The sequence below is a fragment of the Polypterus senegalus genome, chromosome 12 (assembly GCF_016835505.1).
Source record: "Polypterus senegalus isolate Bchr_013 chromosome 12, ASM1683550v1, whole genome shotgun sequence".
NCBI lineage: Eukaryota > Metazoa > Chordata > Cladistia > Polypteriformes > Polypteridae > Polypterus > Polypterus senegalus.
Genome location: NC_053165.1, coordinates 164,297,325 through 164,305,448, shown reverse-complemented (window position 1 = coordinate 164,305,448; position 8,124 = coordinate 164,297,325).

Sequence of the window (8,124 nt, the reverse complement as noted above, 5' to 3'; positions counted from 1 at the left end):
AAGCTGGAGCATTGGCCAAAACATCTACACATGGTGTTAACACGCAGACTCCACATGGACAATAACTGTGAGTTTTGATCGCAGATGACTGAAACAAACACAGACAACCACATCACCCCTTTAGTGTACAAGGTGGTCCTGTGGCTTTGTGTTGTGCAGGGTGAAGTTCTATTTGCAGTATGACTTTGTGATTTTTTGATATTAACTTGGAATATCTTTAATTTATTTTAACGTACCAAACCATACCATACTGTTTTCTTCTTCTTCCATAGTGATTCCCATTTTTATATGAGGTTGCTATTTTTATTTATTTATTTATTTTTGAGTAGACTTCTCCAGTGCAGGCTTCAGTCTGATTTTTACAGCTGGATGCCCTTCAGGATGCCAGCCCTAAGCCTGCTTAATCCTGTGTAAATTATACTGAAGTCAATCCCAGCACACATAAAGTGAAAGACAAGAACAGCGCCAGGACATGGTGCCAGTCCGTCACAGGAGAGTGTGTACTCTGACGCACACACAGACACACACATCGGGGACAGTTTAACATCAGCAGTCCACCTCACCTGCACGTCTTTGGACCAAGAGAGGAAACTGGAGCACCAATGTGCCACCATGCTGCCCTTCATTTATTTTAAGATGTCATAAATACAATTTTCAGATACCTCTAATTGTTAATTTGACTTGTCAGATATTTAGAAAAGGGAGACTGTTTGAGTTTCTTCACGGTGGGATGGAGCCATTCATTAACTTTGAGAAATTATGCTGACATTTGTCATTACTAAATAACTGATTGTTCCAGTTCTGACTCGTTTGTGTCAGGTTGTAGCAGTGCTGCCATGGGAAGAACTCCATTTCCCAGCAGCCCAAGGGGGATTACCCGCATAGAAGCAGGGGCTGCTGGGGACGAAAGAGGCCAGTGGGAAAGTTGAAAAGGGGGGCCTGGCGAAGAAACTGGAGAGCGGTGATTTTGTGTATCCTGTCCAACATGCCGTCTGAAAAGTCAATTGTGCCCTGAATCGTTTCCCATTAGGATGGATGGACTGTCTTGTGCCTGCCTGTCATGTGTATATTGATGGATTAATCATCGAGTGTCTTCAACATGAGCGCTCCTGCAAATCTCACCCCTCGCCGCTCAGGACTGTTTCACTCATTTACTACAGTAGCTGTTCTCAGGATTGTCATCTTCACACCAAACCATTTCATCCGCTTTTGCTGTCTTGGACTGTATAAGGCCGTTGTCGTGAGTGTTTATTGTTGTGGTTCATTGTTATGTAACAACTGTATCATCATAGGAGAAACGGGAGGCTTGTCTGACTGTTGGTGTTGTGTATTGGCTTTTCATTTAATAGATTACAGTATTTACTCATTTGTTGGTGTCGTGTCCCTGCTTGTGAGTGTGTGCGGGTCGGGCCAAGGCTGGGTGCGTCCCTGGAAGCTCCACCAAAAAAACAAATAAATCACAGAGTAAATCTTAGCGGCGCCAGACCGCTACAAAGTCCATAGAGTCATTTGCATATTTTGCATATAATGATGAAACAAGTCAGGAGGATTTAGTTAAATAAACAGAGCATTTCGAAAGTACTCAGACTCTTTATATCTTAATGTGTTGTGGCTTTGTGCTAAAAACATTTCAGTTCATTATTTCCCTTATAAAGCAACACTCAGAACCAAAGATTTAGATTTTTTTGCAAATTTACTACAAATAAAAAAGATGAAATATCACTTGACACGATTCCTAGGTCATCTAAACAAATAAAAGAATGAAACTCTGTAAGATGAAATCAGAATAGTGGCAATCCTCTTAACATGGACTTTCTAACATTAAGACCCTTCAAATAACCCAAAAAACATGAATCATGATGTGTAATCATGGGAGTCTTATTTGTTACAGAATTTTAGTTCAAATTATGTTTATTTTTTATTTATCATGTAGGTTTGGTGTATTTAAGTTGTTTGATTTTGTCCCTTGTTTTCAGTGGGTGGGAGTCCTGGAGGTGAGGCCATCTTTATGTCACTTATGAGGGACCATCTTTGGACATTACATTTCAGGTTGGTTCCTCATTGCAGTTTGTGGAGTAAAGATTGTCTTGTATAATTACATTTATTTTCTGATTTATTTTATTTTTTGCTTGTCTTTGGGTTGTCTTTTTAGGCATCGCTTTCTGTTGGGCTATTTAAGTAAGAGGTTTATGGATATCCTCCCCCTTGAAGGATATTTTTGTGCAGTTTAAATATTTAAATTTCTTTTAGAACTTTAAAAGCCAGCTGCTTATTTTGGGTCTTTGGAGGCTGAAGCCTGCCTGTGGAGTTTGGGGTCAGGATGCCTGGTGTGAGGCCAATCATTGGGCAGGCAAGTGAAGATTCTGGCCTGATTTGTGGGTCTTTTAGGGTCCTCACACCATTTTCCTGAGGTTTATGTCATCTATTCACAATAGTGATTGTTTTTCAGTTGTCTTATTTACTGAAAGGTCCGTCTGTACTTGTTGATCAGACATATTTACTGGAGAGAACTGTTTTTCCTCATTATTGAACGTTGAAGTAGTCGTCAGCCTTGTTCCTGTCTTTTGCTGCCTTTTTGCTGGTATTTAATCCTTCGTTCGGAGTGCTCTCATTATAGCGCACATTCTTCATTAGTGACTTGTGATCCATAGATAGGCTTTTGTCAATAAACGGTGTGTGGACTAATTACTCGTCTCCTTGTCTTTATTCCATGACACTCAGTGGACCTCAGCAGATTCATTTGATAGAGTTTTTATGGCAGCTAGAAGTCGTGTCTCACCAGATTCAGGGTGACTAACCGACTTTACTGTTTTGACTTGTTCTGCATTTCTCAGCTCAGTCAATGGAGGGAAGCTGCAGTTCTTTTATGTCAAAGGTCTCTCTTTGAGATTCAGTGCCTTCAGCCGGCTCATATTTCTGTTTTTGTGTAGCCTTTAGAATTAAAAATGGGAATTTTTAGTCAGATCAATTACCCTCTAAAGGTGGAAGTACAACTTCAGTTATGTTTTTATCATACATTTAAAATATTAAAAATATCTAAACACTAAGACCACACTAAAATCACATCAACAAAAGCTGCTTGTCCACTCGCAGCAGGTGTGAAGCAGAACCAGGGGCCTCATGTATAAACGGTGCATACGCACAAAAATGCTGCGTACTCCCATTTCCATGTTGAAGTCATAATGATCTCAGTATTTTAATTATTCAGAGAGCTGTAATATCACAAATGTCATGGATTCTGTGTCCTGTTGAAGGAAGAGAGCCGTTTAAGAAGCACGTAGTGATTCACACACACAGAGCACATAGAAGATCAAATACAAAACAAAACATTTAACGTGCTACTTTAATTACGATGGGATTTGAGAAACTGGTAAATTAAACAATCTTAACATGAAGTTTATGATGTTCTACTTTATTGACAAAATAAACTACGTGATTAAAGTGGAAATTTCGAGACTGAAGTTGACATTTCAAGCTTTTTTCTCACTGTGTCCCTATTTTTTTCTTTTCTCTGATAACTTTGATATCTGACAACTTCTTTTTTATTTTGGCACTGTGCGACTTTGTGAACTTGAGCTTTTGAGTTTCTCCGACACACTATGTCGATTAACTTCCTTTTGTTGTTTATACCACTGTTTAAAGCAACAAATAGTATGTTTTTCTTTGCCTCTACTCAGTATTCACTGAAATTCTTCTATTTTCCCCCGTGCTTTTGCCATTGTCTTGTCACAGAACGCTGAGCTTAAGAGCTATTTATACTGATTTGCATATTCAAAGAGGTGTTTATTCTGGGAGGAGTTGAGGTGGGGCAGCAGGTACGTGCATGTGCATTACTTTTCACGCTGACCGGGATTTACGGAGCGGAAGAATGCGGAAGTTGGCTAACACACAGATTTATTCATCTGGATTTTTTTGTGCATACGCACATTTCCACTTTTGTCCTTACGCCATGTTTTAGTGTGAATTCTACGCACAACGTTATACATGAGGCCCCAGGACTGTGCATGCTCAAGACAAAGCCCTCGGGTGACATTAGCAAATAAGAGCAAAGGAAAAGCTGAGTGTCACGGCCATAACAGACTCCATTTATTCAGCGTAAGGTAAGTACTTCAAATACTCATTGTAGTAGTAAACAGAACAATATCATTTAATTCTTTATTGCAAAGACCTGGATAAGGAAAGCTATTTGCTAGAACAAGCTGTTTATAAAATAAAGTCCTCTAAGGAAACCATCCATTATGATATGTGAGGGCTTGCTCAAAGATTCCCATTCTAACATTTAAAAACTCTTTTTGGAAATGGATTTTGAATTTTGCTGAACAGTGCATTAAAACAAGATAAACTACTGCTGGCTTACAAAGGGCTTTGAAAATAAACGTCAGCCTGACAAAGTGTCCTTCATCAGAATCTGAACTCTACTTAATTTACGGGGACTCCACGCTGCTCTCTTTTAGTTTTCTTACATTAATGGGAAATCAGGAACGAGGCCTTCACCCGCACTCTTCTTATGATGGACTCCCAAATCAGGAAGGCCTAAACATAAACTATAAGATTTATTTAATAAGAAGGTACTTTTACAAAAAGAAAATAGAGCTGAAAAAGTACATTAGTGATAAAAACATAACAAACTAATAAATCAAGGACTAAATACATAATTAAATCAGACAGTTAAAAGTAAAACATAATGTAATAGAATAAAAAAATAATGAAGGAAACTCAAAAGGAAATTCAGTGGACCCTCCATTTAACTGACCCTCATTTAACAGACAAAAAAAAAATTCTGTCCTAAACAAAAACTGAGGTGTTAAATTTCAATATAGTCATACATTCATTTTTACATTTTAACACCCCAGCTCATTTTAGTGATTGTGAAAAGTAAATCTAAATAAAAGCAAATGCCTAAAAAGAAATTTTAGAGGAAAGACACATGTTTGAATGAGGCGAGCATTTTGGTTGTGTGGCTCCACTTGTGTCCCATGTTAAGACCTGCCAGATGACAGCATCACAGTTTCAGGTCTTATTACCTTGTAATTCCACCCCAAGTCAGGGGCTGGCGCTGTCTCCTAATGCTTCTCATTTCTTTTCACCCTCAGACTAGCAGATCCACTGCACAAACAACTGTGACATCACTTCCTGTTTCCGTCTCCCTTGGCCCGCCCCTTCCTCCAGGACTGATATACACAGGACGTCACCACCAGAGTCTCACTGTCTACAAAGACCTCGTCTGGAGAGGATGCCATGTTGCTGCGCTGCGCTGTTATTTCTGTCATCCTAACTTTTTGTTGATATTAATTTTTCCATCGATTTTACAAAGTTCAACACTGATGCCCCAACTCTTTATAGTTGTCTTGCCTTTATATTACAAGGGGTACATTATGATAATATATTATTCAACCTGATATAATAACATTTTAATTTATCATGTACATTGTAATTTTGTTATGAATGACAGTATAAAAGTTGGTGTGGCTCCTTTTAAGGTCAAATTGAAACAGTAAACTAAATTGTATTTGATGTTGCACAGAATGTCTCCATTTTAAGATAGATTCTTCTTCCTCTTCTTCCTAGCTTTTATCCCGCACTTGTGCAGGGTCAGCTGTCGAGCAGGACTTTCACCACTTGTTTCCATTAAGGGCATCTTCAACGGCAACATCTACTGGTCGCATATCTTCCTTGATTCGGTCGAGTCAGTGCTTTTTCAGTTTTCACTCATAAAGCCGTCTTGGGTGCTGAGTTGTCATTGCTGCAGATGACATGGCCATATCATTCGAGGTGTGCACTGCACATCTTCTAATTGATCTGCACTGCAGTCATGATCTTCTGAACATCTTCATTCATGATGTGGTCAAATCTGGTTAGGCCGAGAGCTCACCATAGCATTTGCACCTCCATGATATTTAGCATTTGTTCACACTTGGTGGATGGTGACCAACATTCGGCCCCATACATGGCCACTGGGCGTATGACTGCGTTGTAGATCTCAACCTTAAGCTTAAGGCAGTTTGGAATCTTGAGATTGCAGAGGACCCCAGCAACCTGTCGCCACTTCAGCCAGGCCACGTTGGTTTGAGCTCGGGTGTCTAGCAGCGTATTGCTGTTGCTGCAGATGAGCGTTCCAAGATATTTTAATTCAGTGACCCTCTTAAGTTCCTGCCCATTGATCCGGATAGTGGTGCTGGTCTGCGTGCCACATTCCATGTATTTCATTTTCTTGATGTTCAGTCGGACACCATTTTTTTTGAGTCTCATTTTCAACCTCTATGTGAGGTTTTCACGGGCCTGTTAGGTTTCATCCATGAGCACAACATCATCAACATACAGGAGCGTCCATCTGGAGATCTGCAGTGGCCGTGTCCATACATGAATTGAGGATACATGAGTTCACAAATTTGCCAGGGCTTTTCAAAGGGAGATTTTCTCATTTCTAAATTGCACACAGCATAACTGATGAGCCGCGGCGAGTGTCCTTGAAATATAATTGTCACGCATTTCTGCACAATTCAGGAGAAGCTGATTTGTTTCATGCAGACAGACAGACAGATAGACAGACAAACAATAAAGAGTGCAACTTGGAAGGGGTATGTGGCTTAATATTCCTTACCTTTTGATTATCCAATGACTTATTTGGGAAAGCAGACATGGAGACAAGAAGAAAAAAGGCACAAGGATGCGTTCGCTGGTGAGCCACCTGACAGATGACTGCAATTACATTGTGATCACTTGATGACAGCTTAAAATGCGTTTCTTCTTAGTGTTCTCCTAACCCTTGTGGCTTTACGTCATCTGCTGAGCTTTTTCAAAGGACTGGAGGACACAACGTCTTTTCTGTTGAGCATTGTTACTTATTACTGATCTCTACATTCAAATTCATTGCTGATAACTTGAAGGCTGAGGATCAAGTGCACCCATTTTATACAAGTGGAGCACCGGCAGCTTAACCGTCCTGCTCAGAGTCATACAGTGAGCCAGAAGGAGAGGACGACCCACCACATTTTGAGGTTTTAGACCCCAGCCATTAAGCCGTTGATCCTCTTCCTTGCAATTAATGAAGTTCAGAACGACAAACCACAGAGAATTCTAAAAGGCCATGAAGGAGGCAGCTGAGGTAGGAGCTCAGGAAAGTCAGCCATGGAGGACTCTGACCGCCTGCAGGGGATAATCTCACAACTTCTGCTTTTGGCTGAGCTTACAAGGCCTTTTTATTTTAAAATATGGAAATCAAGGTTACCTGAGCTCTGTGTCTTTATTCAAGTAAAAATACATTATAATTGGAATTCTATGAACAATTGTGTTGTGTAATGCAGACAAATCCTACCATACTGAGCTCATCGTGCACCTGTAGGTCTGGATGTTTTGTGCGATCATCGAGATCCTTTACCCTGTCCAGAAGATCATCTTTTTAAGAGATTTTACTTCAACTGAGAGGGAGTTTTATACATCAGCAGTTCATTAGCTCCCTGTATTAGGAGACAATCTCTGAGAAGTTGAGCTCTCATCACCACGCAGATTGTTGGCATTGCCCTGAGGTTTTTTGTATTTTTTTGTGTACGGTAGGTGATGAAGTGAAGCTGTCAAAGTGCGCTGTTTGTCAGGCGACTTGCAAAGTCTGCTTGGTGTGTGCAGACAATTAAAAAGGCCTTTTATGACACTGCAGGTGATGTACAGACAAAAGCCTACGTCTCTTTAAAGAACTTTAAAATCAGACTAATATTCTCACTTCCCAGGATTCCCTAATGTGATTGGAGCAATGGAGTGTACTTAGATCCAATCACGTCCCCCTCAGTGCAAATGGGGAATTACGTTGAATAGAAAAGACTTCCACAGTATTAATCTACAGGTAGTGTAATCTGACACATTACAGCTGAACATAACCAATAGTCCTGTCGACATTGTGAATACATTTGTCTAACAAGATGATCTCAGGTGATCTGTGCTGCATTTGACGTGATTTCAAACATGGAGGCCAGATGGCCAGGTTCAGTTCATGAACTTTCAGTGAGTCACATCACTATTGGACACTTGAACAAGCTAATAACTACACAGCTTTACAAATCATGGTGAAGCATTTGTTTTAGTCAAACTTGTTACATTGTACGCAGGTCTCCATGATGAGATCCTGGTTGT